This window comes from Podarcis tiliguerta (assembly GCF_965153285.1).
Source record: "Podarcis tiliguerta genome assembly, chromosome: 16".
Taxonomy (NCBI): Eukaryota; Metazoa; Chordata; class Lepidosauria; order Squamata; family Lacertidae; genus Podarcis; species Podarcis tiliguerta.
Genome location: NC_139549.1, coordinates 35824540 through 35838231, shown reverse-complemented (window position 1 = coordinate 35838231; position 13692 = coordinate 35824540). Strand labels below are relative to the sequence as shown.

Genomic DNA, 13692 nt, shown 5'->3' with positions numbered 1-13692 from the left:
CTGGCCCTCCCTTGACCTCCACCTTACACCCATTAAGTAAAACAAAGGAAAATATATAAATGTTCCTGTTTCCCAGCCAAGTTGAGTACCCCCTATTGTCCTGGCCAAGTCCCCAATCCATGTAGGTTGGATCCACTCTTGTCCTTGAGATGGCTACCTGTCTGGCACTCGGAGACCAGGAGGGCAGTGATGATCACCCCGGCAGAAGGGTTGCTGTGTACGTGGTCTCATGCTTCAGGGATGATGGCTGCCCCTAGCCATGTCCCAAGTGCCTCCTCTGGTAGCCATCTTCCTTCTGAGCAGAACAGCATTGGAATGGTGTCAATCCAGTGTTGGATTGCTTTTATATGAATATTTGGAGGTTTTCCTGCTACAAGAGTAGGCAAGTGCTACGACTAGATATCTTCTTCTTCTTCTCCTTCTCCTTCTCCTTCTATTACTCATAGCTGAGTAAGATTGACTTCCATGAAAAGTGAGTTTTAACCGTGAGTCCATAAGTGACTGGAGGCCAGTTCTGGATCCACATGTCCTTCCACAGTGGGGACATAGTTTTCTGGGCGGGAGTTGATCACAGTGAGGGTTTGCCAAGTGTGCCTTCCTCTTAGCTCATTTCTCTCTTGCGTCCTGAGTTCAAGTGTCTTCAAAGCCCATGACACCTTTGGTAAAAGCTGTTCTCCTATTGGAGCGCTTGCAGGCCAGTGTTTCCCAGCCATTGGTGTTTATACAACATGTTTTTAGATTGGCCTTGAGAGAGTCTTTAAACCTCTTGTTGGCCACCAGCATTTCACCTTCCTTTTTTAAGTTTGGAATAGAGTCGTTGCTTTGGAAGATGATCATCAGGCATCGGAACCACATGACCAGTCCAACGAAGTTGGTGTTGAAGAATCATTGCTTCAACACTGGTGATCTTTGCTTCTTCCAGGACACTAGTATTAGTTTGCCTGCCTTCCCAGGTGGTGTGCCACATTTTTCAGAGACACCATTTATAGAATCTTTCAAGGAGTTGGAGATGGCATTTATAAATGGTCCACGTTTCACAAGCGTACAGCTGGCTTGGTAGTACAAGAGCCTTGACTGAAACTTGAAAGACTAGTTTCAATGGATCAAGAATGGTTTTCATGGCTGGTTCTGACTTTCCCCTTTTCCCAGTGGGAATTCCTACTTGTACAGCAGAGGTCGTGGCTGGTCGGCAGCTGCAGTACCTGTGTGCTTTGTTGTGTTGTTGTTGTTGTTGAGGCGTTTAGTCATGTCTGACTCTTCGTGACCCCATGGACCTGTCTTCCACTGCCTCCCACAGTTTGATCAAACTCATGTTGGTAGCATCGAGAACACTGTTCAACCATCTGGTCCTCTGCCATCCCCTTCTACTTGTGCCCTCAGTGCTTTGTTCTAGAGGGTGCTGTTTCGTGGCGCTCATTGGTTGCTATTGGACAGCCCAGGAGGCTGCAGGGCCCAGGGAGGTCCTCTGGAACAAGGGAGTGGGCCCAAGACAGAGGGAGACCTGTCCTTCCTGACTTGGTGCTGCTTCTGTGCTCTCTTGCTCCCATCTGACCCCGATTTTTCTTTCGTCTGCAGATGACAGTAGTTCGGCCGGACCTGGCTTGCTTCCGCCTGAAGCCGAAAGAAGGTAAGCCCCACACCTTGGAGACAGCGACCTTTGACTAAAGGCCTGTGGGGAAATCTCATTTTCATTTTCATTCTCATTCTCTTCTCATTCAAATTCTCTTCCATCCAGATGACATCATCATTGAAGATATATAGGTAGTGTGGACCTCAGACTCCATTGGATACCAGAGAGAGGCCAACATTCAAATGCACTCAGCAGGTAAAACTTTATCAAAAGCCCATCTGTAGCTAGAGATGCCCTGTTTCATCTGCGAGAGAAGCAGGCACTCCTGGCGTCCTGCTTACCTTTTTTCTCTTGCAGGTGACAGAATGATGCTGGCAAGAAGGGATGTGGGCAGAAGGGAAGCAGTGGCTGTGGGACCAGATCAGGTAGGGGGAAGCAGCCTTGTGGGGACACAGGCCAAGGGGTGGAACGATGTCATGGACTCATTGGGCACAGAGGAATGGTGGGAGGAAGCAGTCTCAGAGCCCAGGGAGTGGAGCAGGGACAAGGAGGAGCAGTCAGAGGGAGAAGAGGCCGGGGAACCAGGGGAGGGGAGCCAATGGATCTCAAACCCTTGGTGAGTGAGGGACTTTCCCCTGCGTCAGAAGACAGGCTCCGGCAGATGGAGCAGACGAGATCCAAAAGAAGCTGTTTGTGCATGTGCTGTAGAGGGAAGTGAGGGGCCGATGGGGTTCTAGGGGTTGCTCGTGCGTAAGCTTGTCCCAACGTCTGGCTGGGTTGCCTGAGTGAACCTTTCCTCTCCGGGCAGCTACTTGCCCATGACTGTCTCAATCGCTGGCAGAATCCGTCAGTGGGCGTTTCTTAAACTTCTTCCAGCAAAGAAGTTCTTTGACGCCCAGTCTTTGCCTACTATCTCTGCGCGAAAGCCTTCTGCGCAAGGAGGGCGTGGGCAGCGGAGGACCTCTACTCTCCCCGCTGGCGCCCGGCAAGGAGTCATGGGATCGCCTCGCTGATTCCCCCATCTCCCCCCCTTCTCCACTGGAGCTACGCTGATTCTCTCCCCCAGAAGATGGGCTGCCTCTCCCACTCCCGGGACGCTCTCTGGGATCCCTTCGGAGTTTGCTCTCTCCCTCGGACACTGATGGCAGTTCCCTGACAGGAGCCCATCAAGGAGAATTCTGATTCTAAACCTCCGCTGCCTCGTGGGATGGCTTCAGGAGAAGAAAAGGCTCCCGAGTAAACCCGACACAGATGCAGAGTGGAGTCCCTAAGATGGCTGGGTGGCATTTTGTAGGCCTCCTTCTGGCAACTCCTGCAGCCCAGCTGGTGCCTTATGCCTTGCTCTTCTTTCCTTTGGACCACCTCAGGGAGGCCGAGGGGGGAGAGTCTTGCTGTCTGGGCACAGGGTTGACACCTTTGTTTTGCAAAAGACAGGACGGGGCAGGGGACAGAGAGAGATCCGAAAATTGTTAACATTATTTTGCCTCAAAAGATCTCATGGAATTTTGGGTTTTTCTGTTCCTTAGGATATATGATCTACTCCCTGTGTAACTCCACGTGTCAAGAAGAAAAACCGGAAGAGAATGGAATAAAAATAAATATTTTTTAATGGATTTTGAATAAATGCACAATAAATTGTTACTGTTTTGAATTTCATTGTGTTATTGTCTTCCATTGATCTGGACACTTTTGTTGTTGCAGCCTGAAATAGAATTAGCATTTTTTGCTGCTGCTGCATCACTCTCAGGTTGACTCATGTTAAGCTTGTGGTCCACTAAGATCCCTAGATCCTTTTCCCTACCAGCAAACCAGGTGTCCTTCATGTTATATTGGTGCAGCTGGTTCTTCCTGCCAAAGTGCAGAACCTTAGATTGGCTACAGGTCCTCTTTGCTCACCACCAGGGAGTGACCATGTCGCAGTCAGTGCTGTGGTAGCTCCGTGTGGCATTAATACAGTTCAGTGCAATCACCTGGTGACAATCCAGCCCAGCTGGTGCCAGTGACCTGACATCTAAGATGTCTCCAGGACACTGAGTGTTTTGCCTTGGTAGAGCATACCATGTTTGTGACGCAGAGGCTGTGGTATGAGCACAGTTCAGGTAGCCTTTGTCCGTTCTTGTTCAGGCTCCTGATACCAAGGTGGCCTCTGTGGTTATCCCAGCTGTGATGAACTCTCCCAGCAGGAATAGTAATAGTAATAATATTTTTTTTATTTATACCCCGCCCATCTGGTTGGGTTTCCACAGCCACTCTGGGCAGCTCCCAGCAGAACACTAAAAACAGAATAAAACTTCAAACATTAAAAACTTCCCTAAACAGGTCTGCCTTCAGATGTCTTCTAAAAGTCCGATAGTTGTTTAATTCTTTGACATCTTCTGGGAGGGCGCCACTACCGAGAAGGTGTTTGCAGGCTCCTGACATCCTGGTCTAGTTTCTCGCAGAACTTGTTCTTGATCTGTATATCAGAGCACACAGAGCGTAAACACTCAATATGTTTACTGGAATGGATGTAGTTGAGAGATGGAGAGAAGGCAAGCATTCTGAGCCCTCAGCTGGCAGTTCTATCACAGACAGAAGGGAGTCCCTTGCTGCAAATCTTACGCCGTGAATCTTCTGGATGCCCTCCTTGCCACAAAAGGTGTAGCTCTCTCTGAGGCTGCCATTCGAAGCAAGTCTTGTCTCCTGCAGAGCAGCAATGTCAATGCTGAGTGTTTTCAGCTCATGGTCAATGATGTTCCTCTTCTGTGAGTTGTTGACCTGCAGCAAGCCAGAACACATGGTCCTAATGGTCCAGCTTGCTGGGTGCAAGAGGGTTTGTTCCTTTCTTTTTTGCCTGATATAGCAGTTTGGTCTGCTTAGTGTGAGTGATACCGTGAACTCCAAGCACCCACTGAGGCAGGTGGCCAGTGGCCAGTGAGCACTTTATTGATTTGGGACTGCCTGGCTTTACTGAGGTTGAATGTGTGTGTGCGCGCACGCACACACACATGCACACACACACAGTGGTCACAAGATTAGTGGGATTGCGCCGCCGCCACACGATTTCTGTTCTCATCCTGAAGCAAAGTTCTTAACCCGAAGTACTATTTCTGGGTTAGCGGAATCTGTAACCTGAAGTGTCTGCAACCTGAAGCATCTGTAACCCCCGGTACCACTGTCCTTAATTCCTGAATCCAGGTCACAGGTCACAGGCTCATCCTATTCACACCTTAAATGTTTCCTTAAGGCAGGATTTGTGAGCACAGAGACAATCAGAATAAGATCCACTATTTGACTACTGATTCAAAACCCTATACTGTATTTTATATAATTGACTTTTTATTTCTATTCTTTATATATCGTATTGTTGTTTTATTGCTATGGCTGATGGCTGACGCAAATAAAGATTCGTTCAATTCACATTCCTTCCCCAAAACATGCTTTTCTTCCCAAAATTCTGCATGTAAACGCTGAGCAGAGTCCTAGATGCAGTGATGAGGGAAACTCTCCAGTTGAATCTCTGTCTGTCCGGGAACAGGAGTCTCAATGGCAGGAGACAGGGAGAAGAGAGAATGTAAAAACTTGAGGCTGAACTGGTTTACTATTCCATTTCCAGCCATTGCCAGTAAGATACCCTTTGGCAGAGCACAACCAAGGCAATCCATACTCCTAAGTGCTCCTGTAGCTGGAGGTTCAATTTAGCTCTTAAGGCCGAAAGCCTTCCTCCATGTATTTGTCTCATTAAAAGCTTAAATGCTCTCTGAGGGTCAAGCAAGATTTGATAAGCTCTTTTTAATTGTGTGGATGCAACATTTTTTGTTCTGTAAAGGGCAACCTCAGGAAAAACCTGAACAAATTTGTCACCGCGCTGTGTGTGGAAAGGAGAAATTTAACTCTTCAATGGTTCCCTCTGAAGCAGACATTTGCTTTTCAAGAGAAGCTTGCATTTGTAAATCACTCATTGTGAGAAGTGATGTATAAACTGAACAAATTAAGCTAAGCTAAAACCCAGCAACATTTTCTCCTCATTAGCATTCAGTAACAGAATATTTGTTTAATGCTCTTGCTTCAAACATTCTTTAAAAGTTTTCACATTTCTCAAGAAATGTTTCTTAAGGTTTCTTCTTGCATCAATTGTTAAATTTATACAGATGCCTATAATGAGTACACAGGACGCGGGTGTCGCTGTGAGTTAAACCACAGAGCCTAGGGCTTGCCGATCAGAATGTCGGCGGTTCGAATCCCCGCGATGGGGTGAGCTCCCATTGCTCGGTCCCTGCTCCTGCCAACCTAGCAGTTTGAAAGCGTGTCAAAGTGCAAGTAGATAAATAGGTACTGCTCCTGCGGGAAGGTAAATGGCATTTCCGTGCAGTGCTCTGGTTTGCCAGAAGCGGCTTAGTCATGCTGGCCACATGACCCGGAAGCTGTACGCCGGCTCCCTCGGCCAATAAAGCGAGATGAGCGCCGCAACCCCAGAGTTGGTCACAACTGGACCTAATGGTCAGGGGTCCTTTACCTTTATAATGAGTACACACACACATTTCATTGTCTGTGACTGTCTTGGGAACATTCTTTTCCCCAAAGGTTGTTTAAAAGGTGGCATATTAATATAGGAAACAATTTTATTATATAAATCTTAAAGACTGAAGAGAAACCTTGTTTTCTGCAACCTCCTTCGCCCATCTCTTGAGAACTTTGATTGGTTTTTTTCTTTCTTAGTTCTGAATTTGGGTAGTTGCAAGCAAGCAAGGATTCTGTGCGTGTTTGTTTAAATAACAATTATTATTGCTGTGTAGCCCAAATGCAAAGCTCTAGGGCAGCCATGCTTAGCTCTCGCCGTGGGTGGCATTCTGCCTGACATTGTGCTTCTGCTACATTTATTAATCTCCTCCATCCACCCATTAAACCTGAGAAAAAGGAAAAGAGGGCACAACTCCCCTGTTTCTGTCATTCTGACCCACATAAAATGACAGGAGTGCGTGAGGCACATGCAGACCGTGTCAGTGGGTGACAGAAACTGAACTTTGCCCCTTGGCTGATGTTTCATATATGAACACAGCATTAAATGTTCCCAGGGCTATCGGAAAAACTGATGTTGCAGTAGGACTGGTAGCCATTTTTTAATGTGCAGAGCAGACGTTTTATGTTATTTTATTTTTTTACCAGTTTATGCAATCAGGGGAAATCTTGTGTTATTATGTACAGGGGGGGGAGTTAAGTTATAGTGTGTTGCTTTTCATTTATTTATGCTGTTTTAATTGTTACATTTTGCATTTTTAAATATTGTGTTGTTATTATCATCATATGCCTATATCTACTACATAGTTTGTAAACTTGTTCGCCTCCGTCTGTTGTCTTTGCGCATGGACTCTTCTTAAGATATTGTAACCAAAATTTGCACAATGGTTTCTGAGATCAAGGAGCAGGTTTTTCTCTATGTTTGGAGTCTACTGGGTGCCTTTCAAAGCTGCCCTAAGTTTAACCAAGATCCACCCAACCACCACCACCCCACCTTAGAATTCTATACCCTCCAACATTTTTCCAACGAAAATAGAGACGTCCTATTCCATAATGATAATTTTACTATTTATGCCCTACACATCTTACTGGGTTGTCCCAACCACTCTGGGTAGCTTCCAACACATATAAAAATATAATAAAGCATTGAACATTTTTTTAAAAAAAAAACTTCCCTATACGGGATTGCCTTCAGGGGGTCAGATAACTCCATACATTCCAAAATTTCTCAATTGAAAATAGGGACATTCTACCACACCCTCCAACTTTTCTCCTACGAAAATAGAGACATGCTATCATACATTTCAATATTTCTCTGGTGAAGATAGGGATGTCCTAAGGAACAGTGGAACATTCCAGGATCAAATCAGAAACTGGGATGGTTTCTCTAAATCAGGGAAGTCCCTGAAAAATAGGGGCACTTGGAGGGTCTGGAATTCCCAAGCAATGCGGGGCACTTTGCGCTAGTAAATGAAGTGATGCTGAAGCAAAGAATTCCTCTATTCATTAAACAACACTTGTTCAGCATTATCAAACATTAATACAACTGTAGTAGTAAACACAGCCGGCCCACCCAAGAGGCAAGAGGAAGCCATTGCCCTGGGCAACAGGATCCATGGGACAGCAGATCCCAATGTAGATCTTTAGTCCCCTCTAGTTCTTGATGTAGATCTTCACTCACCCCTTTCCCCCCTGATGTGGCCAGGCCGCCATTTTGTGGTTTGCCTCAGGTGCCAAAATGTATTGAGTCTGCCTTCCTAATAGCTGATTTCAGTCAAAAGGCCTTACGGACGCCTCTGCTTACCAGAGCCACACCATTTATTAAAGTGCCAGGCATAAGGTAACCTCCTCGCAGTGAGAAATTGAGAGTTCACGGTCCACAGAACAGCAGATGCGGCAAGACCCATTAAGAGCACGCAAGTTGATTGAGGGGGTTTTGGAGATATTCTAATATTTTGTATAGCTCAAGCTACTGTGTCTTTCTCATCAAAATATATCTGTCGCTGCACTCTCCACCGAGTTGCAAATCAACCTGCCAAATCCAAGTGATGGATTCGGAGGCTGTAATGGAACAGAGGATGGAGGAGGAGGTGGCAGCGGTGGAAGGGGGAAACTGAGACATTTACAGATCCATGCCATCTTCACTTGTGGCAGCTGGCTCAGCTTCTTATGTGGCAGCCTCTCAATTAGTTCAGCCTCCCCCAAAGTAGGACCCTGCAGATGTTGCAAACTACAACTCCCATCATAGACCAGGGCCCTGCAGGATCTGATTTCTTTCCGCAGGGCCTGTAAGACAGAGTTGTTCCGCCTGGCCTTTGGCTTGGAGCCAATTTGATTCCCTCCCTCCCTCTCTTTCTTTTTTCTTTTCCTTCTCCTCCTGCGATGAGGCTACATTTTAATATTTTAATGTTCCATTATTTTAATGTTATATTTTACTTTTGTTTTTAAGTTGTAATCATTCATCTTGTTTTTATTATTGCTTGTAAGCCGCTCTGAGCCCGGCCTTGGCTGGGGAGGGCGGGGTATAAATAAATAAATTATTATTATTAGTATTAGTATTAGTATTAGTATTAGTATTAGTATTATCATTATCATCCCCCTTTCCATGTCTGGGAGGGGAAATGTGGTCCAAAACATGTGTGGCGTTCGTACGGAGCCCCCGGTCATCTCACAGACTATTGACCCGTACACCACTAATCCTCTGCCACCAACCAGGTCCTCCCTGGTAAAATCACTTCAGTCTCAGTCAGCTTTTCCATTACTAAAGAAGAGTGTATTTTATTTCAGACACAAACAAAACTTTTACAGCTTTCCAAACGTTGTTGCTCTTTACTTTCTTAGTCTTATTTTCCTCTCTCTATCTCTTCTACCTCCCCACACTCAAGAACCCCACGGCCCAACTGTCTCTCTATTCCCAACTGCCGCTCCAACTGCCTTTCCCAACCAGCCAACCCACTAAAACCAACCAACTGCCCACCAACAACTCCCAACGAACTCCCCTCAGAACTAGTTTTATAGACCCACTGACTCCACCCCCCTGGGTCCTGTCTGTGCAACCTACTTAACTATTTCCCCTCCAGCACTCTCTCATATATGTTAACGTCACAACATGTTGCAGTACAGAGGGTTCATCTACTAATTTCAGTTTCTCTTAAATTTTCATCCTTCCAGTCTTAAACACAGTTCCACATCAGCTTGCAAGAGTGTGTGAGTGTCTGTGTAATAAGTTCTCATGAAAAATTCTCCAGCACTTTTGTTCAAATACAGGTTTGTTTGCAATTCTGTCTAATATTCACATTTTTACGAAGTGATATTCCCTGATATAATATAATGCATGTTCGCAACCCGCAGCGATCACAACCCACAGAGGTGCATCTGCGCACGGCGGGTTGTGATTCGATGCTTCTGCACATGCGCAAAGCACAATTGAGCGCTTCTGAGCATGCGCAACCCCCAAAACCTAGAAGTAACCCGTTCCAGTACTTCCGGGTTTTGGTGGGTCCATAACCTGAAAAAACGCAACCTGAAGCATCTGTAACCCGAGGTATGACTGTACAATTCTGTGCGTTGTTTTCACCAATATATGCATTTTTATGCATGCTTCACCCAAGCATATGCATTTTTATGCACATTACTTTGCTGGAGAAGCACATCGCAAAATTTGGAGGTGTGAATTCTGAAGGAGGCTGCAATTCATTTGATGTTACTGTTTTGGAAAGCACAAGTTTGCCTTTAAATGAGAATTGAATAGTATTTTGCCCCCATCGCTATCTGGAGGGTTGGGGAAGGGTGATTGACATAGATGCAGCATAACATACAGTTCCCATTGGCCCAAGAGATATCCGTGGAAGGGATGGCTCCCCTTTCGAATGGAGGACATTGCTGGAAGAAAACTTTCGCTTAGGCAAAGGCCCTTGTATGTCCTGGCACATATCTGCATATCTGACATATCTGTTCAGTCTGTACATCAATAACCAAACTAGTTAGTGTAAAGATAACAAATTACCCAGTACCTGTGGGGTCTGCCCTTGAAGATGGTTTGGAGGCTGTAGCTCATGTGGAATGCAGCTGTTAGGCTGGTTAAGTGGGGCAGCCCCATGGCACTGTATGCCCTGAAAGCTCTGCACTGGCCCTGTTACTAATGTCCCTGCGATCAGTGGTTGAGATATTTTTAACTGGTTGGGTTTTTATTTTTTAACTGTTTTTATAATTATTATTATTATTAATAATAATAAATTTATACCCCCGCCCATCTGGCTGGGATTCCCCAGCCACTCTGGGTGGCTCCCAACAGTATATTAAAAACATGATAAAACACCAAACATTAAAAACTTCCCTAAACAAGGCTGCCTTCAGATGTCTTCTAAAAGTCAGATAGTTGTTTATTTCCATGACTGATGGGAGGGCATTCCACAGTGCGGGCGCCACTACAGAGAAGGCCCTCTGCCTGGTTCCTTGTAACCTCACTTTCTCGCAGTGAGGGAACCGGCAGAAGGCCCTCAGAGCTGGACCTCAGTGCCTGGGCAGAACGATGGGGGTGGAGATGCTCCTTCAGGTATACTGGACCAAGGCCGTTTTGGGCTTTAAAGGTCAGCACCAACACTTTGAATTGTGCTCGGAAATGTACTGGGAGCCAATGTAGGTCTTTCAGGACTGTTGCTATATGGTCTTGGTGGCCACTCCCAGTCACCAGTCTAGCTGCCGCATTCTGTATTAGTTGTAGTTTCCAGGTCACCTTCAAAGGTAGCCTCACGTACAGCGCATTGCAGTAGGCCAAGTAGGAGTTAACTAGATGTGTTTGCTGCCCTGGGTACCAGCAGGAAAGGCAGCTTATCACTTGGATAACTAGTAATAATAAAATACCCTCCAACGTTTCTCTGATGGTAACAGGGATGTCCCAAGGAAAAATGGGACATTCCAGGATCAAAGCAGAAACCAGGATGGCTTCTGTAAATCCAGGACTGTCCCTGGAAAACAGGGACACTTGGAGGGTCTGTAATAATATTAATATTAACAATAGCACTCTCTCCTCCAAAAGAAACAGAGGCTGAACTTAGTTGTGAAGCTCACTGAGACCACTCTCAACTCACAGGGTTGTGAGAGGATAAAATGGGGGAGGAGGAAAACAAAGCATGCCACTTGGATAAAAGGTGGGGCATAAATCAAAGATATCAATAAACGATAATCTAAACTCATTCATCTGACAGTAAACTGACCTGAAATCATGGCAACTATCTCCAGGCAAATGAGTTCAGGGCTGTGGCAAAAGCATCTCAAAGGCTTCCCTGAAGCTCTCACATCTTAAGGGGGATGGAGAACAGAGGGAGGGGGCAGATGCAATAAGGATTTCCTAGCAGAGATGAAATGGGAAATTTGCATGATTTCTCAAAATTCCACCAACTTCCATGGTACTTGCTCCAAGGTGTGTGGGTGTGTAGGATTGCAACTTTATACTGAAAAGGGAGGGCACTTTGTTTTCTAGCTACCAACCTTTATATGGAATACTAAGTCTTAGAATCAGGATCACTGGACGGTGGAAGAAGATTGGAAGAAATTTAAAGACTACTTACAGAAATATTGTAAAATTAATGAATGTTAGAATGATGTTGGATTGAAGTTATGTGGGTTTTTTTAGCAGCAATGTTACAAAGGAATATGTAAAAATGGACTGTTAACAGGTGATAATTTAAAACTACAATATATTAAGATAAAAGATTAAGATAAAATCAAAGAGGGAAAGGATTTGCTGAATTACCGGTAACTAACTGAACTGGAATACAAGAGAGGGAGGTGTGATGAGGTCAGGGAAATAAGCAAATGAAAGACAAAATTTGGAAAGACTGATTTGTTTTTAATTGTTTTAATTTTTGCATTTTCTTTTATTTTTGTACCTTTTTTGTTTCTCATTTTTGTAATATGTTGAAATTTCAATAAATATCTTTTTTTTAAAAAAGAATCAGGATCACTGGACTTGAGCCACCAACTGGAGCCAAAAGGTTGAGCTAAGCAGCCTGGCCTTCTTGCAGGAACGGCAGCTCACTGCAGGCTTCTTTCAGTCTTCCAGCAAAGCTGCAGTCCACCGCTTTACCCCTCCAGGTGAGTAATCTGCCTATTTGGCTCTCAAGTTGCCTTTAGTGAAAACTAATTCTCCACCCAGCCTTCTCAAGCTGTCGGAAGGAGCCATGGCCTTAATAGGCACCCGAAAGTTGCCTGCTTAATCCAAGATGCCCAACTGCAATGTAAACAGAGGGGGTCAACAACAAGGGTTTGAAACACCTTTGTGAAGTTATAGGTGAGAAGCCACCCATGCTTGCCATTGCAGCCAATGGTTAAAAGCAACTTTGTTTAGTCCAAGGAAGAAAAGTGAACGTACTCAAGTAAGGGGTGTCATTACTGTTATGCATGCATACACACACACACACTCAAACTCCTCCAAGCAGTCTGGAAATTCCAGAGGTGCAAAGTTTACCCAGGTTTAGTTTACAGGCAGGGGTCAAGGGAGACTACAGGTGTTTTCTAATGTTTGGGATTATTTGCAAATGTATAGTATATAAAAAGGTAAAGGGACCCCTGATCATCTTGCTTTACTGGCCGAGGGAGCTGGCGTACAGCTTCCGGGTCATGTGGCCAGCATGACTAAGCCGCTTCTGGAGAACCAGAGCAGTGCACGGAAACACCGTTTACCTTCCCGCTAGAGCAGTACCTATTTATCTACTTGCACTTTGACGTGCTTTCGAACTGCTAGGTGGGCAGCAGCAGGGACCGAGCAACGGGAGCTCACCCCGTCGCAGGGATTCAAACCGCTGACCTTTTGATCAGCAAGTCCTAGGCTCAGTGGTTTAACCCACAGCACCACCCGCGTCCCTATATAGTATATATATATATTTAAATATATATTTTTATATATTTAATATATATATTTAATGAGTATGTTTATTTATTTAATAATAATTATCCCTGCCTTCAAGCTAAGCTCTCAAGGCAGTCGACAACATTAAATACACAATATTTAAAATAGTTTAAAGCAACTTGCAATCACAAATATACAGTAAGCCCTAAAAATATACACCTCATGTGCCGAAAGGCAGAGTAAAGAGACGGAACTTTGGCCGCCTCTAGAGATATTGTCACCCAGAGGTTTCCTGAGGTGAGGGTCTATGTGAATGTCCAGGTGCCGGGCACCGATTTTGAATCAAGATGCCAGACCAAATGGTGACTTTGTAGCGTGACTGGTCCAAGCTCACAAACCTAGCAGCCTGTAATGCTTCACTAGACTAAATCCTGATTTGCCTTATTTCCAGCAACCCAAGAGCATCTTCTGAGTGGCCTGTTTGTAACATTAAGCCTCATCTGGGTTGGAAGTGCCCTGATATGACGACTCTCCTAGATATGGTCTTTTGTGTAGAGATTTTTATCAGAAGTTTTTTTTAACGATATGGGCTTTTGAAGCATCTCCCCCCCCCCCCCCCCAGATATGGTGAATCCCAGTACCAAGGAGCAGAAGCTTCTGTTGCGATGATCCTTGCCTACTAGCAGTGAGTTTAAGAAGATCAAGGTCCTACTGGTGATTTCACCAATGGTGATTTCCTGAGTCCATCATCCTCTTCTCCCAGTAGCCAGATGGC

General features: G+C 45.1%; 1 protein-coding gene and 1 long non-coding RNA gene across 11 annotated transcripts in view; one reads left to right on the top strand and one right to left on the bottom strand.

Annotated features, from left to right (window-relative positions):
* RIMBP2 (RIMS binding protein 2) overlaps nucleotides 1-13692 on the bottom strand; it is a 276487-nt gene that overhangs the window by 228680 nt on the left and 34115 nt on the right. The gene's annotated exons all lie outside the window — the stretch shown is intronic.
* On the top strand, nucleotides 1448-3160 carry LOC310666906. 2 transcript variants are annotated; one of them, XR_014506087.1, is made up of 3 exons: nucleotides 1448-1627; nucleotides 1736-1825; nucleotides 3097-3160. It is a non-coding gene; the product is annotated as an uncharacterized lncRNA (long non-coding RNA). The 2 variants fall into 2 exon arrangements; XR_014506088.1 differs by lacking the exon at nucleotides 3097-3160 and adding an exon at nucleotides 1928-1950.